The 17169-nt window shown below is 46.8% G+C and overlaps 1 protein-coding gene and 1 long non-coding RNA gene across 3 annotated transcripts in view; one reads left to right on the top strand and one right to left on the bottom strand.

The window, feature by feature from the left end:
- The window catches only part of Runx1 (RUNX family transcription factor 1), a 229697-nt gene that overhangs the window by 101047 nt on the left and 111481 nt on the right, over positions 1–17169 (bottom strand). The window lies entirely within an intron of this gene.
- Positions 8362–16628, top strand: LOC143434031 (uncharacterized). Its single transcript, XR_013103178.1, has 3 exons — positions 8362–8618; positions 15564–15797; positions 16326–16628. It is a non-coding gene; the product is annotated as an uncharacterized LOC143434031 (long non-coding RNA).

Below are 17169 nucleotides of genomic sequence, written 5' to 3' on the forward strand. Positions count from 1 at the left end.
CGCCCAGGGCATTTTCGCCGAGCTTTCAGGGTCCTCTTCCTGCTTGGCGCGCGGCCCGCTACTGTCCCCAGCCGGAGCAGCTGGCCTGTGCCTTCCGTGGGTCCTTTACTTCTCCTGGGCCTTGCTTTCTCCGAGACTTGTCACTACCCACTCCATGGAGCCCGCTACTGTCCACATGTGACCGAACCCCTCCACTTCCATCTGTGTTTGGGTTCCTGGCTGTTCCCCGCGTGTGTCTTCCCTCCACACGCACCCGCGCATCCTGGGTTCAGTGGAGGAGGAAGTAGCTGTGGAGGTCCTGGCACGGAGGCCTGGTCGGAAGTTTGGGGTCGCTTCTCTTGCCCCAGGCTGGTAGGAGCTGGCAGCGTGGAGCACCGGGCAGGCCTTTCACGGTCATGTCGGGGCTCGGGGTGGACGCCAGGGGGCAGCAGCGGCCCTCGTTAGGCGCCCAGGGAAGCTGAGCTGGGAACTGGACACGCCCGGACGGCGCGGGGATCTGTCTCACCTAGAGATCCTTAGGGTCGATCTTGTGAGTTTGGGGACAAATATTAGAAAGTGGCCACCAGAACCCACCTGAGCGTCCCTCAGAGGTGGTATCCAGGCCAGCCTGCATGGGAATCCCCCCTTCCCGGGCTGGTGGGTCTCTACTGTCGTGATCCACCGAAATTAGGGTCTCAGCTCTCAAAGCTTCTTTGCCTGGGCTCCACCTTATGCTAGTTCAGGACCATGAGTTCTTTAGGTGTCCAGCGAGAACCAGCGAAGGCTCGAGTTCTGCATCTTCTGTATTTTCCCGAGTGGGTCCAACTTTCCTCTTTGAGCACTAAGATCGTGCCAGCAGGGGAAAACTCAGTGTTCCCCTGGCGTTTGGGGGCGGCGGGGGGGCGGGGGGGGTGACATCCGGAGCTTTGGGAAGAAAGTTTTTCCTTGCTTTTCTTTTAAAACTAATCTCAAAGAAGTCTCATTTCAGGTGTCAACTCCCTAAATGTTCCCTAACCCCCCCTTCCCACTCCCTTGCTTGAGTGATGTTAGACACAGCAGTTACCATCCTGCAGCCTGCGCTCCGCTGCGGGGGGCCACAACTTCCTAGTGCCCTTGAGCGTCCAGCTTCCGGTGTGCCGGCTCTACTGGAGAGTTCATGGCCAGTGGAATCTAGACTCCCCCAAATAGCTAGCTAGACTCCCCTCAAATGCATTTTCTAAGAAGCTGACTTTAGATCTAGTGCTCCTGGGGCCACAGCTAACCGCATCCGCAGGGACCCACTGAGACAGGGCTGGATCAGAAGAGTGTGGCAGAGAACACTGAACCGTGACTTCAGGGAGAGGGATGTCTCGCCAGTCCTTCAAATGGCTAAAGGAAGTGCGTTGGAGTCAGGCCCCTGCTTAAACCCTCAAACCCTGCATGGGTTTTAGGGTTGTTTGCCTGGCAAAAGCCTAGGAAAGGCAGTGACAGGAACACACGCACCGAGTTTAGCTTTCAAGGTCCGCACCTTGAGCACTGGTCAGCTGAGTTACTAAGTTCGAAGCCCGACAATGATAAAGCAACGGAAAAACTGCAAAAACCTGGCCTGGGACATCCTTGGACCTGTGAGGGTTGTCACCGAGCCACTTGACGCGCACTTGAAAAGCACAGTCAAACAAAATCATTGCCCCCTTTTTACTGCAGAACAGCGAACAGCAAGCAGCTTGGACTCAGCCGCGGGGCAAGGTGAACACTCAGTCCTCAGGGCTTTAAAGGATGGAGTTCATGCAAGTTCCGCTGCGGGAGAGGGAAACGAGGAATGCCTTCCCACCCAGAGCGGGCATGTCAATGAACACTTTCCCTCTCTTGCCTCACCAAGAGCTAAAGGAAAGGTTTACAACTTTCACTTCCAGGCTTCCCCCAAAGTGACACTAAATTTACATGATTAAAAAAAACTGCAAAGGAAAGATTTGTTTAAGCTGCTACCGTGTGACAGTCTAACAGATTTGTTGCTGGGGGAGTTTAAAATCGAGCACAACGGGATTTGGACTTTCTACCGTGAATTTAAAAAATAGTATTTGGTTCAGTGGGAGGCAGGCAACCATTTTAACGGATGACAGGGCGGTTTATTGACTTATTTTTCTACATCATTTTGTGACTGGTTAACTGTAAGCGGTCTCAGAAAACCGAAGATTTTGTATGTTTGTTCCATGAAATCATCTCCAAAATAAAATGTATGTAATAATAGTTCTCTTAAATCAAAATTACCCCTTCAATATAATACTCTATTGTCCAAATCAGATTCCAAGCATGTAATAGTTTTAAAGTTATTTCTTCTTCCTTTTTTTCTTCTTCCTCCCCCTCCACCTTTTCCTCCTCCTCCTCCTCCTCCTTACCTTCTCTTCCTCCTCTTCCTTCTCCCCTTCCTTCTCCCCTCGACTGTATCCTACTGTAGTTCTAGACCAATTCCAGGCAGTTGGTCCTTACACAGGCGTTGAGCCATTCCAGTGAAGGGCACTGGCTACATAAGTGATGGGCTGTCCAAACTGTCTGGCTTTTGACGTTAGAACTTTATTACACTTTTCTCCCTTCTGAAGAACCTGCAGGATTATTTCACTTGTCACATTGTTTACTACGAGGACCAAACTCCTGAATTCTTGGCACCGCATCCTTCCTCTGAATATCTCTATGCTGTGCTGGGGAAACACTCAACTCTGACTTCACATCCACTCCCCCCCCTCCCCTCCCACACACACTCCGTGCACCTTACAAGGAGCAAACTTAAAATATGTCTTCCTCCCCACACACAAAATTCTGGGTGCTTAGTAAACATTTTACCCTCATAAAATTTTGCGTCACCGTTGCTCTAACAAGTGTAATAAACCTCTGTCATAGCTGATAGAAGCCAAGCCATATTTTTTCAGAGAGTCACGTAGTCATTTAATAACAGCAGAATGTGTGAATGGTGAACGCCACAGAGCTGAAGGTATCACTTAAGATTTCATTGGGGTATTTTATGTGGTATGACAGCTACAATATGGATTGCTCCTTTTAAGTACATTTGAATCAGCAAAAAAAGCTCTAATTATTTGGCAAAATGATATCATAAAGTATATATAGAAACACATCAATAGAAAATCATACATATATGTGTATGAATATATATTTAATAAAAAATATAAATTGGAACCTAACACAGCATGAGCCTCTCTAGGGTTCACTTGATGTGTGCATTCTAAAATAATAGAAAATAGAAAAATAAAAATAACCCTGTGAGTAAACTGAAAGCTAAAATTTTCATTCTAATTACAATACACGCCAGCTTTAAAGAACAGATTCTCTACTGAATTTATTTAAAATTTTTTTCTTATTTCATTGCTTGCCATATTTTTGAGCGTTGGGGATTTTATATGATGGTCTGAATAAATCCATCATCATTGGCACAAAAATAAAACAATAAATGACTAAATAAGTGAACTGTGATTTGTCTAGCATGTGGTTTTATGTGCTTTCTTCCCGCTCTGGATCCAGAATGCTGCCTCTCTGTGTCTCAGTCGCTCTGAGCCACATGTATGAACACACGTGAATTAGCTGCATGCATGAACACATGTGAATCGTTTACTAAAGCTCTGGGGATGACTCAGAACTCCAGGTGAGATTAAAACTAAATCCCAGCTTAATACAAAATGGTTTTAAAATCAGGAACTCAGCAAAGGCTAAGCATAAGAAGAAAAAAAATCTGAGTATCATTCAAACCAATTTCTTTCCTTAAAGCCAGTGTTTATCCAAATAAACAATCCGGGATACATTTTCTAAAATGACTAGCTGGTGCTTCCGTGTTCCAATTGCTTCCCTTTAGTGGTAGGACATTCCAGAAACACTTCCCCCTTGCTGGCTCCCTGCTTTTTCAGCTAGGAAAGCAGTCTGTTTATATTGACACTGCTCGTTCTGGAAATGACACAGCCTTAAATATTGTTGGGAATCATCAGCATATGCTAAGATTCCACGACGAAGCATTTCCTGCATTCTGCTGCTTTTAAGGTACAGGGAAGCCCACAGGGAAACCGTACTCTTTCACTTGGGTGTTTTCAGATAATGTGAGTTAGAGATTACCCTCAGCCTTGCATACTGACAGCAAGGGCATATGGTCGGTCTCAAAGCCTTAGGATCTGGGCAGCCACGTTCTATAGCAACATTATAAACAATATTTCGAAGAAGAAGAAGAAGAAGAAGAAGAAGAAGAAGAAGAAGAAGAAGAAGAAGAAGAAGAAGAAGAAGAAGAGGAGGAGGAGGAGGAGGAGGAGGAGGAGGAGGAGGAGGAGGAGGAGGAGGAGGAGGAGGAGGAGGAGAAAGAGGAGGAGGAGGAGGAGGAGGAGGAGGAGAAAGAGGAGGAGGAGGAGGAGGAAGAAGAAGAGGAGGAGGAAGAAGAAGAAGAAGAAGAGGGAGGAGGAGGAGGAGAAAGAGGAGGAGGAGGAGGGAGCTAATTTCAGATTTCCAGATGCTGTTTAAATGGACAGAAGGACAAGGTTTGCAGCTCCCTGGCCACATATTTTTTGCTAAAGCAAGAAAAAGCAAATAAAATCAGAAAGGCCTCCACAGGACTGCCCTCTAATGAGAGACTGAGTGACTTAAATGTGTGGCCTCCAAGAAACATCTTTAAAATAACTTTAAAAGATCGCAGTTTACAAGGACATAAAGTCACTCCATAAAGCTTTCTCTTTTTTTGAACAGAGTGGGGACAGAACAATTTGCACTAAGTATTAAGGTAAGATGAGGTAAGACATCACAAATGAGCCCAGAGTTACGGCAATCTTGGTTCTATCTGGAGAGGATTGATTGGGCCTAGGAGACTGACCCAGTACGACTGACCAGACCAGACAAATCTATTCTAGAGACCCGATGGAGCCAAACCCTTGGCCATTCTCTCATGAGACCCAGAGACAGCTCTCCACGTCAGGCTGAGAAGCAGGGACAGCAGAACAGAGAGCAGGTGTCTGTTTAATACTTAATACTTGGACAATTCTTAGAGAAAAGCCAAAGTTCTCTTTTATCCTAAAATCCTGGCAAAAGCGACTGTGTTTGGAGAGGACTGTGTTACTGATAAGAACTTTCTTAGCTTGGGTGACATCGGCTTGAGAACACAGGGGAACTGGCTGACATCAGTGGACAGACACTTATAGATACAGGCAAACCTGTGGAACTATGAAGGGATTTCCACCTCCAGGAGCTGGGTAAGATGCCACCCTGGAGCTCGGAGAGGAGAGGCTACATTCTCATTAATGGAAGCTAGATACGACAGGTTTGTCTCTGTCATGATCTGCCTTCTGTTCCCACTGCATGCCATCATGTGCCAGGCCGTGATAGGATAGTCATCCCACTTACTGCTGGGAACTCCATTGTCACTCCCATTTTACAGGTCAGGAGCCTCCCCTTTAGGGAGCTTAGGAATCTTGCCTATGGACATACATGCATGCCCATGTACACATGCAGAATCGAATGTGCATACACAGGCACAAGTACGCACACACATACACACCCATGCCCACGCCATGCATACCCATGCAGATGTGAGTACACACACAGAGAGACACACAGGCACATGAACACACACATATAGACGCGCGCACACACATGCACACACATGTGCATATACACGTGCACACACAAGCACTGGTACACACACTCACACGCATACACAAGCCCGTACACACACAGCCACAGGCATGGGTCAGCTCCGTTTCTTCTTAGGTGCAATTGGCAGCTTTGAGCAAATTTAACTCTTACCATGTCATCTTTTAACCCTCTCCTCCTCATGTCTTGTCTTCATTAGAAAATATCTCGAAAATTCTTCATGTGCAAATCTCAGATATTTAGAATTCCTATCCTGAAGTCATTTCTTGTCACTCAGAGTGTTTGGACAGACAACCACTGTTTGGGTGAGAGATTTTAAAATCCATAATGAGCTTTTAGTCTTTTCTGACCTCTAGTCTTTCCAAATGGCAACTCCTAGACTCTCTGAGAGCACAAAGCATTTGAATTTCTTCCTTCTAGCCTCTCTATAATGGAAGTCTTCCTTATGTGTCAGCCAGGGTTCTAGGCTCATTGGTGACAGAGAACAAATAACAGACAGCAAATAGGTTATCATGACTACTGGTTAGCATGTGTGCACTGTCCAGAGAACGAGAGGAAAGGGCCAAGGGAAGACGGGGCCAGCACACCTGGGGGTGCTTACAAGAGGCTTTGGTCCTAATACAGGTGATGTGTGATTGATTTAGAAGGTGAGTGGATCTTATACTTTCTGAATCCTAGAGGAAGGGTCTACAGAGGTTGAGGTGAGCTGAGAGAAGGCGCTCCAGGCAGGAGGGTTGTAGAGAGCAAAGCGAGGCGCTTGTGAATCAGGTCGCTGTGCCATTTCCTGTAGAGACCGAGTGTAGGTTTGAGGTCAGCTCCTGGAGGGTGGGGTGCGGTAGCCCACCTAACCGGAAAGGACCAAACCTCAACATGAGGACAACGGGCTCCAGTACAGCCACGGAAGCAGCCTAACAGGTACTTTAGAAAAACAAGTCACCAAAAGTGCATAGGTGACCGGAGCAGACAGACAGGGGGGCCAGGAGCTAATGTGGCTGTCGGGCATGGAACCCTAAGGGTTGGAGTCAATATGGGAGCAAGAGAGATGGGAGAGGGGGTGAGGGGAAGAGAGAGGGAAGCACATTTGCCTCCGTGTCTGACTATTAGTAGCAGGGGAGAAAAGTCCAGGACAGTATGAGGATGGAGGTGGGCCCTAAGACTGAGCTTTGAGTACTCAGGTCTGGATCTCAGGAGCAGCGGCACCATGTCTGCAGTAGCTGCACAGAGTGTCAGGTAAGAAGAGACACTAAGGAGGTGCCGGTCAAGTGAGCAGAGGGTGGGGCTACAGCTCTGGAGGGATAGATGAAAAAGAAGGTCTTAGACACCATAGGGACATGGGAATTTGCACAAGGACATCATGTCCCAAAAGTTTCAACGTGGCCGTGAGACTCAGGCAGGAAGGATGACGCTGAGCTGATCTACAGGGAGAACCCGTTCATTGTGACCTTGGCCAGGAGAGGTTCATTTTAGCAGGAGCAGCAGAGACAGAGCAGAGAACAGAGAGAGGAATGTGATTCAAGGAAGGAAGAAAGGGCTTTGGGAGAAGAGAGGGAACATGGTGGGATGACAGAAGAGAATGACCAATGTTGTATACTCGTGTGTGAGTACATGTGTGGCATTGTGTGTGTGTGTGTATGCATGTGTGGGAGTTAACATGTGCAATAGGGTGCATGCATGTGTGTGTGCATTTGTGTGTGTGTGTCTGTGTATGTGCATTTATGTGTGGGACTACATGTGTGGTAGCATGAATGCACACATGCTTGTGCATGTATCTGTGCATGCATGTGTGTGCATGCATGTGTGTCTGTATGTGTACATGCGTGTGAGTATGCATGTGTATGTGAGTGTGCATACATGTGTGTATATATGTGTGTATTTGTGTGAGTATGCATGCATGTGTGTATATGTGTGTGCATGTGTGTATTTGTGTGCCTGTGCATGAACTACATGTTTGTATTTGTGTGTGTGTGAGTGTGCATGTGTGTGTGAGTGTGCATGCATGTGTGTATGTGTAAGTGTGCATACATATGTGTATATATGTGTGCATGTGTGTGAGTGTACATGCATGTGTGTGAGTGTGCATACATGTGTGTATATGTGTGTACATGTGCATGTATGTGAATACATGTTAGTGTTTGTGTGAACACTTGAGGATTGTGTATTGCACTTCAAGCTAGGTTTTGCCGTTGCCACTTTCATTGCAGTTACACCAAGTCTCTGGATTCGAACCCATGGACTTACTTGTGTCTCCATTCCTTCTGTTGCTAAGTCCTTGGTGTAGTTTTCCTATACTTGTTATGATTTTTCTCCTCTTCCCATGCCATCCCAATTGCCCCGACTCCAGCGCTAGGTCTCTGACCTCTTGTCAGATTTCTTGCAAGTATACCCTGACAAGGTACATATACCCACAGCGTTTCTAGACCAGTCCTTCTTACAGGCTTCTGCTAACCTTGTTTCTCTACAAACCCTGAACCCAGGGCAAGTTCTTCAGCTCAGTGCTGCAGGCCTAAGGAGCACCCTCCCTGCTCCAATCATGGAGGGATGTGTCAGGTTTCTTGCTCAGATTACCTCTCCTGGATCATACATACTCTTCATGGTCTCCTTGTCTCCCAGATGACCTTTGAACTATACTTGGTGTCTCAGCTATTGGGATGATGGAGGGCGAGGCTGGTAAGAGGCATGTGAGAGGCCACCTTGGCTTCAGGTTTCTACTGTGGAACAACATTCCTCAGTATGCAATCCTTGGCCCCTTTCCACACCCCCATTTATCCTCTACCAGGAGAGATTCAATTACCCCGCCAGCAACTTAGGAAGCAGAAGCAAGGCTATGAGGAGGAATCCTAAAATAGACCCTTAAGATTGTTCATTCTAACCAGGACGGTGAGGGAGAGAAGCCAGTATGTGCTGATTGTGGAACAGGAACAGAGAGAGGGCTTTTCACAGTAGTTAAGGTTGCTAATCAGTTGGTCTTACTCAGCCAGTAGAAGTGATCCCAGTTTGTACAATGTAGCTGAAGGACACAGTTAAAAATGGTAAGTTTTTCTGCCCGGGGCTGGAGTGAAGCCAGCTGTTCCAGCCTTGTATGAGAGAGGGGTGGGGGAGAGAGCTGTCCTAATACTCTGACCCCTCGCCCTGGCAGCCGGTCAGCAAGGAAGCAGGGCCTGTCATTCTTGAGGTTTATGGAACTGCATTCCAGCAGCTACCTGTGTGACCTTGCAGGAACATTTCCCTCTAGAGCCTCAAGTGAAGAGTTAGCTTGGCCAACCTCCTGATGGAGAACCCAGGGAGACTAGCATGCCGACTTAAAAGGACTGTGAGCTAATAACTGGGTGTTCATTCAACTGAGATTTTTAAACTCGTGGTTTGATAGCAACGGAAAAGCAGCACCCTGACCCTCAGTTCTCTTGATGGACCCAGGACACACTGCCCGTGCTTGGCTGAGTAAGGGCACCAGCAGTTGGCAGCCACATACCAAGCCACATTTTCCAAAAGTTCTGATTGTGGTAAGCTTGCTATTCTGATTCTCCATGCTTTGTGTAGCATACAGTCTGTTCTGGGCCCCTAGGGAGCAGAAGTCTTTTTATTGAGTCCCCACAAAGACACTATATAATATCTTATTCTCTTCTGAGTCATTGCTCCCCCCCCCATACACTTGTGCATGCTGCACACATGACCCCTGGATGTTTGTACACCTTGTCTGTGAGGCTGTCTAACTCATATTTCATATTTTTGGCACCACTGTGCAAAACAAATGTGAGCCCCAGGGCTCTTCTTAACCAGAGAGTCTGACTCAGCAGGTCTGGGGAGAGACCCGGACTTCATTTCCAACAAGCTTCCAGTGATGTCACAGAGGCTGCTGGTCCAAGACCCACACCTATAGCTGACAAGGTCCATGGAAGTTCTTGGATTTCTAACCAAAACTGTGTCCAGCATAACCTTTTTGACAGACTACGTTTCATAGATAACGTTATAAAATATGAATTCATAGAAAGTCATTGCAGACATGGCTCTTTAAACTGTCCTCAATGGGCTGAGAGTATTTGGTGTCTGCTTGGAAAGCCCTCTGTCAGAGCCCTAACCCCCTGTGGGATAGTGAAGCTCGGGCCTTTGGAAGGAGACTGGATAAAAGGCCAGGGCATGGAGAGGTGGGACTAGTACCCTTATATGGCTTTCTCTTGCTGGGTGTGGTGGTTCATGTTTTTAATCTCAGCATTGGGAAGGCAGAGGCTGAGGCCAGCCTGGTTTACATGTTCTAGGCTAGATAGGGTTACACAGTGAGACTCTATCTCCAAAATGGATCAGATTCTCTACTCCCCTCTCTCTTCCCTCTCTGCCCCCCCCTTCCCTTACTCCTTCTCTCCCTCACATTTCCCCTCTCTTCCCCTTACTCATTGCACTCCTCTCCTCATTCCTTTAAACACATGGCCTCATGCTCACTGGATACATGCTCCAGAAGGGAAACCAGAACATACACCTAAGCAGCCCTTTCCCTCCCTGTTGGAACTTCCAGAAGACATGGCCAGGGCACAGCAGATCACACATTGTACACTGTCACTTCACACCCAGTAGCTGTGATGGCTCAGCCTGAGAGGCAACTTTGTCTCCTTAGCACTTTGAAACAACATCACAGGAAGGATTAAGCTAGTTCCCTACAAGATTTGTAGGGGGGGATTTTTTTTTTTTTTAAATAACTTATCCTTATGGGTGTTTTGCCTACATGTATTTCTGTACACATATGCATGCAGTGCCCACAGAGGTCAGAGGAGGATGCTGAATCCCCTGGGACTGGAGTTATGAATGGTTGAGAGCTGCCGTGTGTCTACTGGGAACCAAACCTGGGTCCCCTGCAAGAGCAGTCAGTGCTCTTAACCACTGAGCCATCTCTCCAGGGCCCACGGGCTGCACTGATAAATACTGGGTAGGACTGGATGTTCTGTTTATCATAGGCCACAATTTTTAAATTGCTGGGGCTCTCTCTCAAGTAGGAATTCCTACAGTGTGTTTATCTGGAAATACAGCATAAAGAGTTCTTCAGATTGCCTCTTTGTTAGCCAAACCAGCCGCCGCCATCCATCCTGCCTCAGTTCAGTGTAGTGGTTTGATATGTGTGGTGAACGCCTGGTGGTAGGAGAGTTGGAGGGGGAGCAAGAGAGGAGGTGGAGGCCAGAGGGAGAGGGGAAGAGGAGGGGGAGGAAGAAAGGGGATGGAAAGGAGGGGGAGAGGAGGAAGAAGGGAAGGGGGAAGGGGAAGAGGAGGGGGAGGAAGAAAGGGGATGGAAAGGAGGAGGAGAGGAGGAAGAAGGGAAGGGGGAAGGGGAAGGGGGGAGGAAGAAAGGAGAGGGGGAGGGCAGAGGGGGAGGGGGAAAAGAAGAGGAAGGGAAGGGGGGAGGGAAGTATCACCACAGGAGGATTTTAACTTTTAATTCTTATTTTATATGTACATGAGTATGTCTGTGTGTGAGCATGTGCACACGAGTGCAGCACCTCCAGAGGTTAGAAGAAGTTACTGGTTACTGAGTCCCCTGGAAATGGAGTCGCAGGTGGTGGTGAGCTGCCTGACAGGGGTGCTGGGATGAGGCCTCAAGTCCCTGGCCTGAGCAGCCAACACTGCTAACCACTGAGCTCGCTCCCGTCTGAAAACAGAGATTTATGGGAGATAGCCCAGAGAGCCATATCCATCCTGTTTACTCGTGAGGCCAGAGACTTGCCATTCTCCACAGACTTTAATTTCATATCTGTGAAGAAGACAGCAATGGTGGGAGTGGCGATTTTCCTATCTAACATGCATGTGTATATGCGTTTCCATGTAAAATGTCCGTAAGATCACTAAAGCCTGTACAGACCTAGTCACATACTTCCATACTGAATTAGTAACACACACTTGAGGTTCAGGGCATGATCCCACTTCTGTGGATCACACATCCGGTCCCAAAGCGAGCGAACATTTCTGAGAAAACCCAACCCATCCGTCTCTCTCTCTCTCTCTCTCTCTCTCTCTCTCTCTCTCTCTCTCTGTCTCTCTCTCTCTCTCTCTCAAGCAATGGTTAAGTCAGAATCAAGCTTTCAAAAATAAGATTGTTTCAAGTTTGCCTAGAACGCTGCTGAATCTCCCTTGTAAAACACAAAGCAAATTTCACAGCCTTCCCCAGTGAGCACACAGCAGCAATTCTCTGGAGCTTAGCTCCTTGGAGGGGAGAAGAATGACTAAGGAGGAGAGGCATTTCTGAGAGCAGATATTATCTGGTTGCTGGTGCTTGGCTTACATTTACAGACACAGTGAAAGTCATCCACAGAAGTGGGCTCAAAGTGATCAAAAATGGTGAGGCCCAAAAATAACACTTCAAGAATTTTGCACTCTTTTTTTTTTTTCAGGGTAGGTAGGTAAGTTTTTTGTTTGTTTTTTGTTTGTTTGTTTGGGTTTTTTGTTTTTTTGTTTTTTGTTTTTTTTTGTTTTTTGTTTTTTGTTTTGTTTTGTTTTGTTTTTTTAAATAGCCACAGCCAAGCAACAGATGTTTGCACACACATAAGGACACATGACCTTAAACTGAATTCAACCTCACTTCTAGTGTGGCCACTGGCCAAAAGGACAGACATTTTACTGCTGGCCCACTATGCCCCCCCCCCCCATTTCCCTAATCACTTAACAATTTAAATGCCCATGAAGATGTCTGCTCTGAGGATAACTTTTCCCATGAAGATGTCCACTCTGAGGTGTAAGACTCCACACGCACCACTGGTTAACACGGCCCTTTAGAGTAAGTTTAAGAGGGATTTGAAGCAAGATAGTTGGAGAAATGTAGACTTTAAGTTTTTAATTTTAATCTTTTAGCATTCAGTTCTAAGTGGCTCTGTAATTGTCAAGCCCTTGTTTTAGGAGCTTCCCATATGCCAGAGAAAAACATGGTAGATGGAACCAGCTCGCTCTAGTTGGGTGTTGGTTAGGGTCTCCAGTTGTATACTAGTAAAGGTCTCAGGCAGAACGTGGTGGATGAAGTCGGCTTGTTCTGGTTGTGTGTTGAGAAGGGTCTCGGTAGCTTGTGCTGGGCAGGCACTCACTTTGTGGCTGGGGACAACTTTGGATTCCTGACCCTCTCGCCTCTGCCTCTCAAGCCCTTTCTCTTGTATAGTATGTGAAAGGGTAACAGTCTTGTTTAGTCGGACCCCTCTTCTTGCAGACGCCACCAAAGTCCTCTCAGAAGCAAAGACAAGGACTCTTCCAGCACAAGCTGAGTTATGAAGGAGGGCCGGCGCCCTCTTAGCTGAATGACACAGATGGGAGGTTATCACACTCCTCCCCACACTAACCCAGCTCACAGGAGGGTTGTCCTCCCTTCCTTTCGCCCCAGGCGTATCCAGGATGGCAGTTTTCATCCCACGACTAAGTGACATGCCCCTTTTTTCCACCTTGCCAAACAGAGTGGAAAAGGACTAGTTTCCAGGTTAAACCCACTCCTTACTACAAACAAGAAGAAAATAAATCTGCATGTGTACTTTTTCTGACCAGATGTCTACTGGTCTGATTGACCCTACCCCTCCCTACAGTCGGTCTGTAAGGAAGACTGAGGCCCAAAGATACGAGAGCAAAACAGTACTTATGTTAGTCAGAATGCTACCCATCACCATTGTCTTTACGTAAGTGTCCATAGCTGGGCAGCAGCCCACTCAGGGAATGCTAACTAACGCATGGGGGGCTGAGACAAGGGGATGACACGGAATTTGAGGTGAGCCCTGGCTACACAGGGAGACCTCATCTTACCACACCACCAACAACAGCAAAGGGATTTTTCAGATGCAAGCTAGGACATTGTACAAATACAACAGCGAAAAGCACATGGATTCCCCACAGTATAGAGAATACACGAGGAGACCAGCGGCCCTTTTTCCTCGTTTCTATGGTCCGCAGTAGCGGTTCAAGGGGAACCAAGAGCATTATAGATGCCTAGAAAGTGCTGGGTCACCCGAAGCTCGTCAAGGAAATTTTTTTTCCCCTGCAGAAGTTAAAAATAAAACTTCTATAACAAAAACATCCTCTTCTTATTGATTTTTAAGATTTTGGAACATTCAGGTCCTAAGTACATGCACCTTAAATGACTCTGCAGCAGCCACTCAAGAGCAAAGACCCTCTCTTTATTCCAGGAATGTTCGTTGTGTTATGAATAGATAAATAAATAAATAAATAAATAAATAAATAAATAATGATACTCAACACCCTCTGAAAAATCTAAATTCCCTCCTGTATGGATGCTTAGATACTCAAACATAACCATGGTCTGGTCTGTGTTTTGAAGATGAATATGTAAGTATATACGGCATTGCCTTAGTAGACCAAAGAGGTAATTTATCTTTCCCACAAAGAGCCTGGCGAACAGGACAGCAGGTCCTAAGTGCCCTGAATTGCTAACGCTGGGGTGTGATAGGTTGGGGTTCATGAAGAAAAAGCTGGGATCTGTGATCTTAACCTTGGGAATCCATCAGGTGCTTCAAGTATATGCAGAGAAAGTCATGGGATCTCAGAAATAAAAGCCTTGTTTATGTCGATGGAGTTTTGTCAGCTAAACAAATGTGTATGACCAAACACCAGAGGTCTGCAGTGTCTTCTGAGCTATTCTGAGCTTCACAGCTGTGACTAAGGCTTTTTGTCATACCATCTCACTTAACCTAAAGTTGATGAGTTAGGTACATCCTCCTAGGCCAAGAGAGGTTAAAGGGCTTGTCCAAGGCTGGAGAAGAGTGATGCTTATCTCTCATGTGTCTACGTATAAGAACGTTTTCATGTGTGTGTGCGTGCTTGTGTGTGCATTTGCATGTGTATGTGTGTGTATGTGTTGTGTATGTGTGTGTGTGCATCTGCATGTGTGTGTGTGTGTGTAAGCCAAGGATAGCCCCAGGAGTCACTCCTCAGATGCTGTCCTTATTGCTATCAAGACAGTGTTTCTGACTGGCCTAGAACTCACAGTGATCCCCAGGATCTGATGCTTCCACCTCCCAGGCCACAGCCACACCCGGTTTCTCACAGCCCAGGGGCTGAACTCAGACTCTCCTCTTCTGCTCTCAGTGGGTAGAGCAGATGATCTTCAAATTGTGGGCATTTTGAAAACAACATTCTTCAGTTCCCTAGTTCCAGAAGTTTCTTAGAGATGACTTTCTGGAAGGACTGCTTGGCGTGTTGGGGACAGCCTCCCACCAGGTACAGAGAGCAGACCTGCCAACAGGCCGGCTCTAGCTGTGCGTGTAAGGAAATGAGTTGTTTTAACAACAACAGAACCCATCGAGCTGGGGAGATATTTCAATGACTTTTCCAGAATGGTACTTAAGGAGCAGAGCCCATCTCCACTTGGGTTGGAGCCCATGGCCTTATGGTTTAAATATAAAACGCATTACAGCTCTTTATTTAGAGAACCATATGCCATTTTTAGGGAGCAGCCCCAGTTCTCTCTGACTTTAGAGGGAGGACAGTGCGGATAGGTGTCTCAGCACTGTCATTAGTATCCATTATTTATTAGGCTTTGATGGTGGATTCAAAACGAGCCGGGAGGGTTATGTGCCCCTTCAGTGAACACCTCAGCTCTAAGGTCAGGACTTCCGGGTGTAACCTTTGGAGGCTTGGGAGAGGGCAAGGGACCTAGAATGGGTCAGGCCTCCAAAGTTCAGGGGCAGAGAGAAGAGGGGGACTTCATAATTTATAAACAACGTCAGGTTTGCTGCCACAGGGCAGACTCCATTAGTGAAGAAGAAAAGGAAGGAAGATGAAACACTGGGTAATGGCCGAATGCAGCCCAGGGAGGCAGAGCTTGCTTTCCCAAAGGTCTCTTTGATGTCAGGAACCATGGCAAAGGTCTTCTGGCTGCTGGTCACAAAGAAGTCTGAAACCTTCTAACCCAGAGGGAAGTCTGTCTGAGAACACACTCTGTCACATGAGTTCCATGACTAAGTGTGGTAAGTAACACTGTGTGTGCCTCTGTTCCCTCCATTGCCAAGTCTAAAGCCGTGCTGTTCTCAACACACTACAAAGAAGACCAGACTGAGTTGGAACTGCTGGAGCACTCTGAGATGCTGGAACATCCTGAGATACTGGATCACCCTGAGATGCTGGAGCACTCTGAGATACTGGAGCACCCTGAGATGCTGGAGCACCCTGAGGTACTGGATCACCCTGAGGTACTGGAGCACCCTGAGATGCTGGAGCACTCTGAGAGACTGGAGCACCCTGAGGTACTGGAGCACCCACATGACCACCTTTCTATGGAAGATGCTGCTAATCATTTTCCTCTGGACAGATACTTGATATAATTTATGTACTTTTCAGAGAGCAAGTGGGCTCCAAGAATTGAGTTGGCTTTTCCCAGGTCCCTTATCTTGTAGGCCTGGGACCCTCCTTCTGTGAAGGAAGGGTGTCTCACCCTCCTCTGTAGCCCCCATACCTCTTCCATTGGCCATTTTGCAACTTCCCTAAAATCAGGAGGGTCTTGTGAAATTTTCTCTAGAAGAAATTTAGAAATTGCTCCTGGAAAGCTCCAGCAGGCAGCTCCTCTTTCAAAGTCCTTTCCTGATCGCAAATCCACAAGTTTAATTCCAGTCCCCAAAAGTCCCAGAAACCGACGACCTGACCTCTGGAAAAACACCAAGGAAGAATTCTTTGGAATTCTCAGGCTATGGTGCAGTGAGAGGGAAAGGGAGCTGATGTTAACTGTCTTCTCAGGATCTAACTGGATATATTTTCTTATTTCTTGATTTTTATAGTTAAAAGCAGAAAAGGGAGACTTACTCAACAAGGCCACGTTGGACCAAAAGACAAAGAGACCATCTTCCTGAATAAAATGTCCATCTTCGGGGACATTTATTTTTTTAAGTAGCATGGTGGTGGTGGTGGTGGTGGGGGACTTCTTTCTTTAATGACATAAGCTGAAACAAAAGTGTCAACAACAACAACAACAACAAAGACACCCAAAGTATCTTTGTCTTTTCTTGGGAGAAGTTTCTTAGCGGGCCCTACAGAGAGGGTGTTGCTCAACTTTGTGTTGCAACACTATTTCAACTGTCACTGGGGCCGGGATGGCAGCCTTGCATCAACCCCCTGCAAGGTGTTTCCTGGATTTTGCAGACAGGGCTGGGGGAGGTGTAGGCAGACAATGCCTCCTGCTCCCTCAGCCAGCTTCTGAGGCTCACCCTGTAGATAACAGCTTCACTGCGGAGTGAGCCCCATGCTCCCAATTTGTAGATCTATATTGATGAAGCTTTTTGTGTTTATCAGACACAATTTTATCATCCCTCTCCAAATGCCTTCAGTCACACTCAGCCTTTGAACTTCGGTGTATTTATCAAATGGGACCAGTGATTGAGGAGATGTAAATGCTTATCTGTAATCCTAAAGAAAGAGGAACTGAGCCATGGATCTCTCTGCTAGAGCAGCTCTTTTGAGTGTGTGTGTGTGTACATGTTTGTGCCTGTGTCACTTGTACCTTCCTAACATGCAAACAGATCCAGCCTTCTGAAAGGTTCCAGACACCTTTAGAATCTTGTCCCTTCTTCTTTGTCTACTTTTCTCCCCTCTCTCTCCCTCTCTCTGTCTCTGTCTTTCATCCTT

This window comes from Arvicanthis niloticus, chromosome 12, assembly GCF_011762505.2.
Source record: "Arvicanthis niloticus isolate mArvNil1 chromosome 12, mArvNil1.pat.X, whole genome shotgun sequence".
In the NCBI taxonomy this organism is placed as follows: domain Eukaryota; kingdom Metazoa; phylum Chordata; class Mammalia; order Rodentia; family Muridae; genus Arvicanthis; species Arvicanthis niloticus.